The following is a 15,774-nucleotide window of genomic DNA, read 5'->3' as shown; positions in this document are numbered from 1 at the left end:
TGGATTTTTAGGCAGATCTCTTTATCAGATGTGCAAAGCGATAAAGGAAATTGATTAGTAATGTTGATCAGCTTTCTCCTGGAGTTGATGGTGTAAAGCTATCTTCTCGAGATAAGGAAGGTTAGTTCACTCCATTTTTAGTGAGTATTTTATGACATTCATAGTTTAAGGAGGGTGACAAAATAGCATCAGTATTGTAGCTTGAGGTTTCTATGATAGCTTTTGATTCTAATCTAGTTCAACTGGTTGTGTTAAGTTACTTGAATTCCCTCTCCCTCTCCTTCTCTCCACCCCTTTCTCTCATTTTCGTTAAATCTGGCCACCTATGGTTCAAGAGGCACCCACCTTACCTTATTGTTTTTAGGTGAAGCATTTTTCATTTTGTTTTTTTTTTTAAATTTTAAGGGAGTTTTAAAATAACGGTTGAGTTGTTTCCACGTGAACTCAAGCTTTAGAATCAACTAACTACTGATGCTTGTATCAGATTAGGCTACCTGCATTATACCCTTTGGGGTGCTGTCCTTCTCTAGACCTTGTGTAATGTAGGATGTTTTGCAGCGGGGTGCCTTTTTTTTTTGGTTGGGAGAAGGGGGTTATCATTCTCAATGTGACCCTTGCCTATACTGTAATTATCCCTCATTAATGCATTTCTGACCCTATCTATTTGCTTTATCCAATGGCAAAAAAAATCTCAAGGTAGTGATGCTGAATATATAAGGAAACAACAGAAGTGCTTAATACTTCTATTGAAGCCGGAGATAGCACAGCTTTGTGAACTTCTTTACCAGTATGTAGCTCATTTTCTATATGTTAAGTTTTACTTGCTGTGTGTTTGTACAGCTTTCCTTTATTGCTGATAAGATCACAGTTTGTTCACCATACTATTTTGCTGTTGGTGTAATGTGATTTCTGAGATATTTTATAGAAACGTTGATAGTTAAAGTAATATTATAATGTAAAAGTATTCTATGAAACAGTTTTATAACGTAAAAATTTTTTATATGTTGAGACATAGTACTAAAACAAACCATACTTTGTTAAATATTCTGAAATCTGTGATTTGATGCTTAGTTATATAGAAAGAAATTCTATTCATTTAACTGGAATATTGAAGTCTAAGGTTGAAGGGCAGGATTCCTGTTATGTTGAAGAAAGCTCTTGAAGGAATATATTATACATGTATGAAAGCAATTCAATAATACAAATCAATTCCACTAAAACAGGTTTAATGCTATTAGATTTATAGCAGCAAAAATATCCATTTTATGGAGACGTGTGTAACCTGATGTTATGCAAAGATAGCTCTTGGCATTTTCAACCTCCCACTAATTAAATATGTTTCCAGCTGCATTCTACATTCTTTTATAATTCCAGGCCCGGACCATGAGCCAGCTAAATTATGTTAAAAAAATATGGCATGTTACTTATTTAGTAAGTAATTACTGACAATGAAATGAAGTAACATAAAGTAGAACATGTTTAGTTGTTCCTTTTGCTTAATTACCCTATCCAGATAAATGGATGATAAGTTTTTTAAAGAAATATAGACGCTTTACTATTTAATTACCTTTGGAAAATTTTATAGTGCTTATGATTTTTGCTTAAAAAGTAGAGATAGAAAATTTTTTAATTCTATTTGTAAAATTTAGATAATACAAAAGACACGTCATTTGAACGCATCTAAATAAAATTATGTTTATATATAATTAGATCATGCATTGTTCCGTTCTATTTAAGATTAGGAATAGACATAATCGGACTCGCTTTTTACTTATCTATCATATTTAGACCCTAATTACCTCTTTGGGCTTCTATTGAATTGAAAAATAAGTTTGATTGTCTATTTTTTGATAGAATATATACAAGATATCCTATTGATAATTCAAATCAAACCAAATAGATGTTCAACTTGGACCTATATGACATGACTGATCAATAAAAATACTCTAACACTCCACCTTTATCATATATTCCATACATAACACTCCTACCTATTTAACTCCTTTTAGCCATTTACACACCATATTTGAAGTTATTACATACTCTAAATATAATAATATAAGTAGCAAGGGACGACTTAATGAATGCTCAAATAGATTGTTTCAAATATATGAAGTCCCTTTCTAAAAGAAATCAACAAAGGTTGGCTAAAATAATAAAGGATGTCTATTTGAAGAGCATGATCATCAAAATAAAGGTTAGATAGCACTCCACTTGCTAGTTACACTTTAATATGAGTTCCTTAATTGCTTTTCGTTATGAACAAAGAAATATGTATTCGTTTTTGTTATTCTAGTTTCTGTTGCTATTCCCCATCACGTGGTTTTATTCTTCTTCTACAACTACACCAGATACCAATTTCCCACATGTCTAACTGCACAGGAAACAACACCTTTGAGTTAAACAGCACCTACCATACCAACCTCAAAACTCTTTTATCTTGGCTTTCTTCTAGTGCCACTAACTCTGCCGAATCCCACATCACCAAGGTTGTTTCTTCTGGTAACATCAACGTCTATGGCCTTTTCCAGTGCAATGCCGATATAAGGCCAGAGAAATTCCAAAAGTGCATCGATCAAGTAGTGTATAATATAACATCAGAGTGTACAACATCAAAGGAAGATGTGATATTTGTTAAATTCTGCTTCCTACGCTATTCTTACAGAGATTTCTTAACCATAGCAGAAGAAAGCCCTAAAAGCTTTTGGCACAACCTCTTATAAATATATAGCAAGAGACAATAGCACAACTGAAGGTTATCAACTATTCGATGAAATGAACAAATGCAATGTTAAATAAAAATGTCAAATACTGCTTTGGAATGTAAGTAAATCAGAAGAGTCATAAATTAACTCATAAATTGATAAAAAAATCCTTTCCAATAGCAAATATTTTCCATAAAAGTTAAGCGGACATATTTAAAATGAGCCAAGTCATCATACCAAATGATATGCTCGAATAACCATTAGCTCAACATACTCTCCTGCAGCTCCAGCATTTGGTTGCAAAGAGAATGAGTCAAACCCGGTGATGGTACACAGCAAGTCACCCAAATTGTTGAACATTTTCTGACACCAAATTTTATTATTTAAACACAGAAAATAAAATTAAAAAAATTCATTCCCTCCCATATTTTCAGGCCAAAGATCATTTATAAGAATCTAAAAAGAACCATTTAAACATCTAACTAGCTACCTGATAACCTTGAGCCTGTTCAGTTGGTGCAAAAGGGTGAATATCAGTGAAGCTGGGCTATGTTACTGGCATCATCTCAGTTGTTGCATTCAACTTCATAGTATAAGATCCAAGTGGAATGTGGTGTTCCCTTTGCAACTGTTGGCCCAATCATGTTAATCTTATATTTTGGACAATACCATGGTCTTTTTGGTATATGCATTTTCATAACACCAATACACCTGGAGTGATAACTGAGAATTATTTTAATATATAACTATAGTTCCATTATAAGAAGAAACAACACTTATGAACCAGAAAAATAGAAGAAAAATGGAATCATTGATAAACAATTGAAATAAATTTTCCTCTAACATATATCAAGCACAAATTGAAATTAAATTTCATTCAAATTCCCAAAAAAATTACCATAGAAAAAGTAATAAAACAAAATAAAGTAAATAGAATTTGAGTTTGGAAAGAAGAAATCAAATATACATATACAAGAGATAGGGTGAAAATGACACCTAATAGAAACGCGGGTTGCGCGGCGACGGGAGAAGCATGTTGCACGACAGCGGGAGAAGAGGGTTGCGCGGCGACAGTGGCAGCGGAAGCGGGGGAAGCGGCGGCAGTGGAAGCGGGTTGCGAGGCGGCTGCGGAAGCAGGTTATGCGGCGAAGATGAGCGGACGAGAGAGACGGCAGAGGGAGAGGAAGAGACAATGACAACAATGGTTGGAAGAAGGGCAAAATTCTATCAGAGCAAATGACTCACTACTTTGAATTTGGGATCAAAATAAAAAAGGAAAAAAAGTGTAAAAATTAATAAACATGGGGGTTAAGTTTTAATTATTATTTTTTTAAAAAAATGGGGTTCAATTCATAATTAATTTTAGGTGGGTTAATAATACTTCTACATGAAATATGGAGTAAAGAATCCGTGGCCTCTATTTCATATAGCGATTTATATAGAGTAAGTATATGACCAAAATATAACCAATCTTTAATTGTTGTATTTGGATAATATACACCTAGATAATTGCTTAAATATACATCTTATATACATTATCTTAGTGTTTCTTATTTAACAGGACTATTTTTCGAACATCATTTGTGAAATATGTAACACCCTACCACACAGAGCCTTATGCTTAAGTCATAAGACAGAGGTGGCGAGGTATTACGACCTCGAGGAATAAATTTAGTACATATAGTATTGTGAAAAATATTGATAACTAGGAGCCTTTGAAGAAAAGGGATAAAAAAAACCGTTAAATTGAAAAGCGCAACACTCCGATCGATAACGTAACGAAACAGATAAAAGATAGACTAACTCGAAACCATAAACAAAAGAGTGCCAAAGATACAAATATCAATACTTAAGATCCGATTTGCGAAGATAACCGATCCAAGCATAAAAGTATACATAATTATATGACATAAGGTAAGAACCCAAGGGAAACACCAAGGACAAACTACCAAAACCTGTTCTCCAACACAATCCTCTAAGAGGAGTCAAACAGTATATATATATACATTTATTTAGTGGAGATAATAACTATCTACATGAAACCAAAATAAAGTCCCGAGAAACAAGGATCTCCGCTAATCCAGAAGTCTCCAGCATGCCTCAGCGAGGAGCCTCATGTCCTGCATCTGAAAACCACAAAATCTGCATGGGTGAGAACCGGAGGTTCTCAGTATGGTAACAGTACCCACATATCTAACATGTAATGTCAGGGAAAAGGCGAAGGCAATCCTAGAACTTCCACCAGATAAATCAAAGCTTATAAAGAGATTAAACCATAAATGGCAACTAACTAAAGATTTTCAGTCTAACTAACATTCCCCTTTCCAAATCCTGCAAACCTCCCAACCACCAATAGTAATATAATATGGCAAACACAATTATATCAGACAAGGAGATATACAAATAGGAAGCAGATATGACATTTAGACAATTAGCAGGTAATATGCAGTCAATTAGGCAAATCCAAACAATTCACATAATATGCATATAATGAATGTCTGTCTTAATGGATGATGAGTCTTATCTGTCAGTTATAAAGCTAACCCGACAAGTCTTGGTAGCTAACCACTGGACTGTCCCTCTGTCGTGCATCCCCAACTCGAGTTATACTCAATCAGAAATCATAATTCATATCCAATACCCTCACTTGTGTATATTCACGAGGGCGAGCTCATCCGAAACTTTCACAGTGTCCGGCCACACTTACGACATAGGGTCAGCAGAGTATCGAGTCTCCACCTGGAGCACATGGTGGCTAGCCACTGCTTTCTTCCATGGAAACTCGTATCTCAGATAGTGGAAGTGCAACATTCACATTTCATTCAATACGCATATATACAATCATACTTAGCCATAATTCAATAATGGCTCAGCCATAATTTGGCAATAACTCAGCCATCCGGCTCATAATTCAATCCATAACCAGTCAATTTATTAACAAATACAGCCCTTCGGCTCATGGCATATAAAGCACTTCCACAATCATCCTCTGTATCTCATACAATGATCTTTGATCATCATTCATCATTAAATCTCCCCTTACTTCATTCACAAGTTACCACATTCCCTAGCTCCTCTCCATTGCTAGGCATATCACAAGGATTTAAGACATTAGGGGTGAGATCGGAGGCTTAGAAGTCCGAAATTTGGCTTTAAAAACTCAAAAATCAACTTTGGAATGAAAACAGGGTCACGCGTACGCGTAGCCCACGCGCACGCGTGGAAGGCAGCAAGATACAATGACGCGTACGCGTCCCCCACGCGTATGCGTGGGTGCATTTTGTGCCCCAGGCACAAAACCGGCACAACTCTTGGAAATTTTGGCCGGGCAACTGTTTTAGCTCATCGACGCGTACGCGTCAGCCTGGCGCACGCGTCGATGGTGAGTATTTGAAAACGACACGTGCACGTCGGCCACGCATACACGTGGGTGTGTGTTCTGCCAAAAATTTTACTAAGTTAAAAAGCTGCAGAATTCACAGTTTCAAACCCCAATCTTCCAACAGGTATAACTTCTCCGTTTCATTTTTCACCCGTTCTTCGAACGGCATAGACATCCCGAATCCAATTTCATTTCTAAATAAGTTTGCCACAAATCCGAAATCAAAGTTATGCTCCATCAAAGTATGCCCAAAAATTACATATTCATACAAAACCATAGAGTGCCATTTTCAAAACAACCAATTCCACCCCTTTTTAAAATCAACCAAAACATACCAAAAATTAACCTCAAGCCTCCTCACTCATACATTGACATTTCTATCAAATCATAACCCACCAATCCATCATTTTAACTAATCTCAACCAAGTAACTCAACTTCAAAGACAATATCATAATATACATATTTTCTCATCCCAATTCCCAACAATACCATTTCCAATCAACCATCAATACACACAATCAATATCACCCTCACCATTAATATGGCTTCACCCACAACTCAACCTCAATCAATCATTTAGCATATATCAAAACATGCATATTTCTCATGCATCACCCCATCAAAACATCAATATTCATTATCACATACACAACCACATAATTTATCTCAACCATTCCAACAACTTCAAACATTCAAATCCTATCTTAGGGCCTCTAGCCTAAGTTTTCACACTACATTACATTTTAGATACAGAAAACTGAGATCATACCTTAGCCGCTTTTCCGCTTAACCCGGAACACTTCCAAATCACCTTTCCACAAGCTCTCAAAGCTTCAACACCTCCAAGAACAGATTTTTAGTACACCAAAGCCCTTTTCCAAGCTTTCCAAAATCTCAATCAAGCTCCAACACACATATAAACACTTCCTTACCACAATTATCACATCCAAATACAACAACTCAATACCCAACATCATAAACCAACAAATTCTACTAGGATTGAGAGTTTTACTACACCCAAGGATCAAAGAGACAAGGTTACTCTTCTCCTTCAAGCTAGTTGGGTCCTATAACATCAAAGAGCCCAAAATCTCAACACTTTTCTCCATTAAATTCAAATTTAAGGCTGAGAAAACTGGACTAAAATCATGGCTTACCGGCAATCGGAGCTCCGGATCAAAAGTTATGGTGGTTTGAAGATCAAATGAGAGTTGGAACTTTGGAAGAGTGTTCTTCCCCTCCCATTTTCATTTTTCAGCATGAGTGAGGTTTAGAGAGGAGAGAGAGTGTTGTTTTTTAGGGTTTTAGATTTTTTTTGTTGGACCAAGGGCCCAATATGGGTTCGGTTGGCCCGGTTTGGCCCGTTCGGTCCAATCTTGGGCCGATTTCTATAAAATTGGTATCGAAATTCTCATTTTGATCTCCTCTATCATATTAAGCCATAAAAATTACATTTTTGGCTTTCTAGAATAAATTCTCATATATGAGTTAATTAGACGTTAATTAACCGGGTTTACATTCTACCCACCTAATTGGGAATTTTGCCCACAAAATTCGAATTCAATTACCTGAGAATAAGTGCGGATAGTCAGTTCGCATCTCCGACTCAAGTTCCCAAGTGTGCTCCTCAACACCGGCTCGACTCCATACCACTTTGACTAACGAAACTTCTTTTCCACACAAACGTTTGATACTTGTATCGCAATTCTGACCGGAGTCACTGGAAGCGTCAAATCTTCTTTTAACTAAACCGATTCCGATTCTAACACATGGCTAGCATCAGAAGTATACTTCCGAAGCTGCGACACGTGAAATACGTCGTGTGAGTTCGAAAGGTGGGGTGGTAGAGCCATCCGATATGCCATCGGTCCAACCCTCTCTAGGATCTGAAACGGACCGATGTATCGAGGATTCAACTTCTTCGCTTTAATTGCCCTACCTACTCCTGTGGTTGGAGTAACTTTAAGGAAAGCATGGTCTCCTTCCTCAAATTCCAAGGGCTTCCGCCTCTAATCGGCATAACTTTTCTGATGACTCTGCGTAGTGAGCATCTTATCTCGGATTTTCTTGACTTGTTCTATAGTCTCAGCTATTATCTCCGGCCCCAACAAGCTTTTCTCCCCAGCTTCATACTAACATAGCGGAGATTGGCATTTTCTCCCATATAGAGCCTCATACGGAGCTATTTCATTGCTTGCATGTTAGCTGTTATTGTATGCAAACTCTACTAACGGCATATACCGATCCCAACTCGCCGGCTGATCCAGAACACAAGCCCTCAATATATCTTCTAGTGTTTGGATCGGCCTCTCGAATTGACCATCGGTTTGAGGATGGTAAGCCGTACTCAAGCTTAATCGGGTTCCGAAAGCCTTCTGAAATGCACCCCAGAACCTTGAAGTGAAACGAGGATCTTGATTAGAAATTATAGTAGTAGGCACACCATGAAGTCTCACAATCTCTTTTATCTACAAACGTGCTAACTCTTCAAGAGTGTAGTTCATCCGAATGGGTAGAAAGTGAGCCGACTTCGTCAATCGATCCACAATCACCTAGACAGCATCAAAATTGGCCCTAGTCCTTGGTAATCCAGACACAAAGTCCATCGCAATGCTCTCCCATTTCCATTGCGGAACTTCTAGAGGTTGCAATGTCCAGGAAGGTCTTTGATGTTCAATCTTCACCTTCTGACAAGTTAAGCACTTTGAGACGTATTCCGCCACATTATTCTTCATACCCGGCCACCAAAACATCGCCTTTAAATCATGGTACATCTTAGTACTCCCCTGGTGGATAGAGAATCTGCTTTTGTGTGCTTCCTTTAAGATATCTTGCCGCAAAGTGCCAACGTCCGGCACTATGATCCTATCCTTGAATCTCCATAACCCATCCTGATCCTCCGACACTCTCCACCGCTTTCCTTGCTCAATAGCTGGCAACACCTTCGGTAACACATCATCGTTTTCATGAGCCTTTAGGAGTTCGGATTTAAAGTCACTTAAGATCTGTAATCGACTCAAACACAAGGTTCCAGACACTTCTTGGACACCAATCTTTAGACTCTCGAATGCCTTGAGCAACTCCTCTTCTCGAAGCATCATCCAAGCCGCATATAATGACTTCTGACTTAACGCATCTGCCACTACATTAGTTTTCCCCGGATGGTAATTCAACTCAAAGTCGTAATCCTTCAGTAACTCCATCCACCTCCTCTGCCGCATATTAAGCTCTTTCTGATCAAAGAGGTATTTCAAGCTCTTGTGATCAAAGAAAACTCAGAACTTAACCCCATAGAGGTAATGCCTCCACACCTTTAACGCAAACACAACCGCAGCAAGCTCCAAATCATGTGTAGGATAGTTAACTTCATGAGGTCTCAACTGCCGTGAGGCAAAGGCCACCACATTACGATGCTGCATCAACACGCACCCTAGCCCCTTTAGTGAGGCATCGCAGTACACCTCAAATGGTTCGTTCGGCTCAGGTAACACCAACACAGGCGCGGTGGTCAACTTTCGCTTCAACGCTTGAAATCTCTCCTCACACTCAGGAGTCCAAACAAACGGCGCGTCCTTGCGGGTTAACCTTGTCAACGGCAAGGCTATTTACGAAAAGCCCTTGATGAATATCTGGTAGTAGCCAGCTAAGCCCAGAAAACTCCTTATCTCAGTTACTGAGGTTGGTTGCCTCCACTCCATCACTGCTTCCACCTTAGAAGGATCTACAGCTATCCCCTGTTTACTCACCACGTGACCCAGAAACTTCACCTCACTCTTCCAGAATTTACATTTAGACAGTTTCGCATAGAGTTTGTTTTTCCTTCAGTATCTGCAACACAGTCCTCAAGTGTTCTGCATGCTCCTCTTCAGTCTTGGAATAAATCAGTATGTCGTCAATGAAGACAACAACAAATTTATCCAGAAACGGACGGAAGACTCTGTTCATATAGTCCATAAACACTGCAGGAGCGTTTGTCAATCCAAAAGACATTACAGTGTACTCGTAATGACCATAACGAGTCCTGAAAGCGGTCTTAGGGATGTCCTCACCTCTCACCCTTATTTGGTGATAACCGGATCGCAAATCGATCTTGGAGAAAACCCCGGCTCCTTGTAACTGATCCATGAGATCGTCAATTCTCGGCAATGGGTACTTATTCTTTATTGTGACCTTATTCAGCTGCCTGTAATCTACACAAAGTCGCATACTCCCAGCTTTCTTCTTTACCAGTAACACTGGCGCTCCCCACGGAGAAACACTTGGTCGGATAAAGTTCTTACCCAATAGATCCTCTAGCTGAGACTTTAGCTCGGCTATCTCTAGTGGTGACATCCTATAAGGTGCACTCGAGATTGGTCCGGCACTAGGCACCCATTCAATAGCAAACTCAACCTCTCAGTTAGGTAAAAATTCATCAATATCGTCAGAAAACACCTCCGGAAACTCACACACAACCGAAATTTGCTCCAATCTTTGATTATCACCCGAAATACCCGCGGTTAACAACAAAATACCCTGACATTTGGTCCTAGAATAATTCACCATCATAGAGTTCAAGTAATAATTATTCAACATGACCGGCCCTTCCGTATCTTCTGGCATAAAGTACACGGATTTTGTAGAACAGTCGAGCAGAACATGGTTCTTAGATAACCAGTCCAAATCCAAGATAAGATCAAGACCGGTCATCGCCAAGCAGATTAAATCATGGACAAAATCATGCTGCTTGACCCTAAATGAAACTTGCGGGCATCCTAACCTAGTTATCATGGCTTCATGGGTAGCATTATACACCTTTAGGTCATAACCTAAGACTATAATCTTCAATCCTAACTCACTAGCTTTTTCAAATGCAATGAATGAATGCGTTGCCCCCGAGTCAAATAAAGCATTTAAAACTTGACCATCCATTTCATAGTTACCTTGAATAAGTGTCTCAGACCCCTCGACACCCACAGCTGAGGTGGTGAACACCCGACCAAGCTGCTGTGCTCTCCCTGTACCTTGCTTCTGCTTCTCTACACAGTTTGAGGCTCTATGCCCCGCCTTACCACAAGAATAACACAAGCCCCATCCGGCCTTGTACGAGGCTCCCGGATGGTGACTTCCGCACCTAGCACAAGCTTGCTCATTCTGAGGCTGCTTCCTAAACCTTTTCCCTTAGAAGTTGTTGTTGTTGGGCTTCTTGAAAGAGTCTCCCCGCTTGAAAGGCGGATCTCTAGGAGCAAAGTTCTTCCCTCGGTTTCGTGGGAATGGTCCCCTATGGTTTTCTCTCTCTGTAGCTGCCTTTTTCATACACTCTTCCGCAACTCTATTCTTATTCACCAACTCTGAAAAAGTTTGGATCTTCATTGGTCCCACTAAGCTAAAGATATTGCTCCAGAGTCCTCCTTCCTACTTAATGCACTTCCGTTCCTTGAAGTCTCCCGGAGCTCCCTGACACATGCGAGAAAACCTGAATAGCTCCTCAAACTTATTTGTATACTCAGATACCGACATAGCACCCTGCTTCAGCTGCAGTAACTCCAGTTCCTTGGCCGTCCTAGCATAATTTGGAAAGTACTTCTTATAGAATTCCACCTAGAAGGCATCCCAAGTGATAGGGTCATCACCCTGCTGCAAAAGACGTCGGATTTCCTGCCACCAATGAGATGCTTCCCCAGTGAGCAGATAGGTAGCAAACTCAACACACTGCTCTTCAGGTACCAACTGTGCTTGTAGTGCTCGCTCCATAGCTTGAAACTAGGTATTAGCCTCAGTCGGGTTGGTGATTCCCTTGAACTTAGGTGGATTAACCTTTAAGAAGGTTGCTAGTGTCATCGGGCCCTGAACTCCACCGTCGCCATTGCCATTATTGTTCATTTATTGTCCAAGAGCCGCAGCAGTGGCCTGCATAGCAGCAGCCATGTTCTCCAACGCCGCCATAAAGTTTACCGGGTCATTTGGGTCGACCCCTGGCACACGAGCACTAGTACGACCTCTACCATAACCTCGACCGCGTCCACGAGGCGCCATCTGGTTTCTATACACACCAAACAATCGATATCAAGTTGATTAGTCTCAATATCGGAAGTCTAGTGCTTCAAAGTCCCAAATGCATGCTCATGAACGTTTATGCCAGTTATATCAATTAGATATCCTAATAACACATAACACACATACAGAGAATCCACAGAAGCATAGTCAGTTCGTCCCTCAGGCTCTACAGGAACGAACTGCTCTGATACCAAAATGTAACACCCTACCACACAGAGCCTTATGCTTAAGTCATAAGATAGAGGTGGCGAGGTATTACGACCTCTAGGAATAAATTTAGTACATATAGTATTGTGAAAAATGTTTATAACTAGGAGCCTTTGAAGAAAAGGGATAAAACAAAACCGTTAAATTGAAAAGCGCAACACTCCGATCGATAACGTAACGAAACAGATAAAAGATAGACTAACTCGAAACCATAAACAAAAGAGTGCCAAAGATACGAATATCAATACTCAAGATCCCTTTTGCGAAGATAACTAGTCCGAGCATAAAAGTATACATAATTATATGACATGAAGTAAGAACCCAAGGGAAACACCAAGGACAAACTACCAAAACCTGTTCTCCAACACAATCCTCTAAGAGGAGTCAAACAGTATATATATATATATATATATATAAGTCTCCAGCATGCCTCAGCGAGGAGCCTCACGTCCTGCATCTGAAAACCACAAAATCCGCATGGGTGAGAATCGGAGGTTCTCAGTATGGTAACAGTACCCACATATCTAACATGTAATGTCAGGGGAAAGCCGAAGGCAATCCTAGAACTTCCACCAGATAAATCAAAGCTTATAAATAGACTAAACCATAAATGACAACTGACTAAAGATTTTCAGTCTAACTAACATTCCCCTTTCCAAATCCTACAAACCTCCCAACTACCAACATTAATATAATATGGCAAACACAATTATATCAGACAAGGAGATATACAAATAGGAAGCAGATATGACATTTAGACAATTAGCAGGTAATATGCAGTCAATTAGGCAATTCCAAACAATTCACATAATATGCATATGATGAATGTCTGTCCTAATGGCTGATGAGTCTCATCTGTCGGTTATAAAGCCAACCCGACAAGTCTTGGAAGCTAACCATTGGACTGTCCCTCTGTCGTGCATCCCCAACTCGAGTTATACTCAATCATAAATCATATTTCATATCCAACACCCTCACTGGTGTATATTCACGGAGGCGAGCTTATCCAGAACTTTCACAGTGTCTGGCTACACTTACGACATAGGGTCAGTAGAGTATCGAGTCTCCACCTGAAGCACATGGTGGCTAGCCACTACTTTCTTCTAGGAAAACTCGTATCTCAGATAGTGGAAGTGCAACATTCACATTTCATTCAATACGCATATATGCAATCAAACTTAGCCATAATTCAATAATAGCTCAGCCATAATTTGGCAATAACCCAGCCATCCGGCTCATAATTCAATCAATAACCAGCCAATTTATTAACAAATACAGCCATTCGGCTCATGGCATATAAAGCAGTTCCACAATCATCCTCCGTATCTCATACAATGATCTTTGATCATCGTTCATCATTAAATCTTCCCTTACTTCATCCACAGGTTTCCACATTCCCTAGCTCCTCCCCGTTGCTAGGCATATCACAAGTATTTAAGACATAAGGGGTGAGATCAGAGGCTTAGAAGTCTGAAATTTGGCTTTAAAAACTCAAAAATCAACTTTGGGATGAAAACAGGGTCACGCGTGTGCGTCGCTTACGCGCACGCGTCAAAGGCAGCAAGATACAGTGACGCGTACGCCTCCTCCACGCGCACGCGTGGATGGGAGAAAAGCCAAGTGACGCCTGCGCGTCAGCCACGTGTACGTGTGGGTGCGTTTTGCTCCCCAGGCACAAAACCGGCACAACTCTCAGAAATTTTAGCTGGGACAACTGTTTTAGCTCATCGACGCATGGATGGTGAGTATTTGAAAACGACGCATGCGCGTCGGCCACGTATACGCGTGGATGTGCGTTATGCCAAAAATTTTACTAAGTTAAAAGGCTGCAGAATTCATAGTTTCAAACCCCAATCTTCCGACGGGCATAACTTCTCCGTTTCAAATCATTTTTCAACCGTTCTTTGAACGGCATAGACATCCCAAATCCAATTTCATTTCTACATAAGTTTGGCACAAATCGAAGATCTGGAATCAAAGTTATAAAGTATGCCCAACAACCACATTTTCATACAAAACCACAAAGTGCCATTTTCAAAACAACCAATTTCACCCCTTTTTAAAATCAACCAAAACATATCAAAAATTAACCTCAAGCCTCCTCACTCATACATTGATATTTCTATCAAATCATAACCCACCAATCCATTATTTTAACATATCTCAACTAAGTAACTCAACTTCAAACACAATATCATAATATACATATTTTCTCATCCCAATTCCCAACAACACCATTTCCAATCAACCATCAATACACACAATCAATATCACCCTCACCATTAATATGGCTTCACCCACAACTCAACCTCAATTAATTATTTAGCATATATCAAAGCATGCATATTTCTCATGCATCACCCCATCAAAACATCAATATTCATTAATCACATACACAACCACATAATTTATCTCAACCATTCCAGCAACATCAAACATTCAAATCCTATCTTAGGGCCTCTAGCCTAAGTTTTTACACCACATTATATTTTAGATACAGGAAACTGAGACCATACCTTAGCTGCTTTTTCGCTTAACCCGGAACACTTCTAAATCACCTTTCCACAAGCTCTCAAAGCTTCAACACCTTCAAGAAAAGATTTTTAGCATGCCAAAGCCCTTTTCAAACTTTCCAAAATCTCAATCAAGCTCTAACACACATATAAACACTTCCTAACCACAATTATCACATCCAAACACAACAACTCAATACCTAACATCATAAACCAACAAATTCTACTAGGATTGAGAGTCTTACCACACCCAAGGATCAAAGAGACAAGGTTACTCTTCTCCTTCAAGCTAGTTGGGTCCTATAACATCAAAGAGCCTAAAATTTCAACACTTTTTCCCATTAAATTTGAATTTAAGGCTAAAAAAACTGGACTAAAATTGTGGCTTACCTCAAGAACAAAGTAGTAGATTTGTAGAGCTCGTCGCGATGAACGCATGGTCACAAACGGTGCGATAATCGGAGCTCCGGATCAAAAGTTATGGTGGTTTGAAGATCAAATGAGAGTTGGAACTTTAGAAGAGTGTTCTTCCCCTCCCTTTTGCCTTTTTCAGCATGAGTGAGGTTTAGAGAGGAGAGAGAGTGCTATTTTTTAGGGTTTTAGGTTTTTTTTGGTTGGGCCAAGGGTCCAATATGGGTCCGGTTGGCTCGTTCGGTCCAATTTTGGGCCGATTTCTATAAAATTGGTATCGAAATTCTCGTTTTGATCTCCTCTATCATATTAAGCCATAAAAATTACATTTTTAGTTTTCTAGAATAAATTCTCATTTATGGGCTAATTAGTCGTTAATTAACCGGGTTTTACAAAATGACTAAAAATTTATTTAAAAAATACTCCATGTGAAATGACATAAAAGTATTTTTAAAAAAATTACTAGATTGGAAATTAATGTATTTGATAATTAAAATTTAACTACTAATTTGATATTCG

This window comes from Arachis ipaensis, chromosome B01 (genome assembly GCF_000816755.2).
Source record: "Arachis ipaensis cultivar K30076 chromosome B01, Araip1.1, whole genome shotgun sequence".
NCBI lineage: Eukaryota > Viridiplantae > Streptophyta > Magnoliopsida > Fabales > Fabaceae > Arachis > Arachis ipaensis.
The sequence above is the reverse complement of the archived record's forward strand: the minus strand, read 5'-3'. Positions refer to the sequence as shown.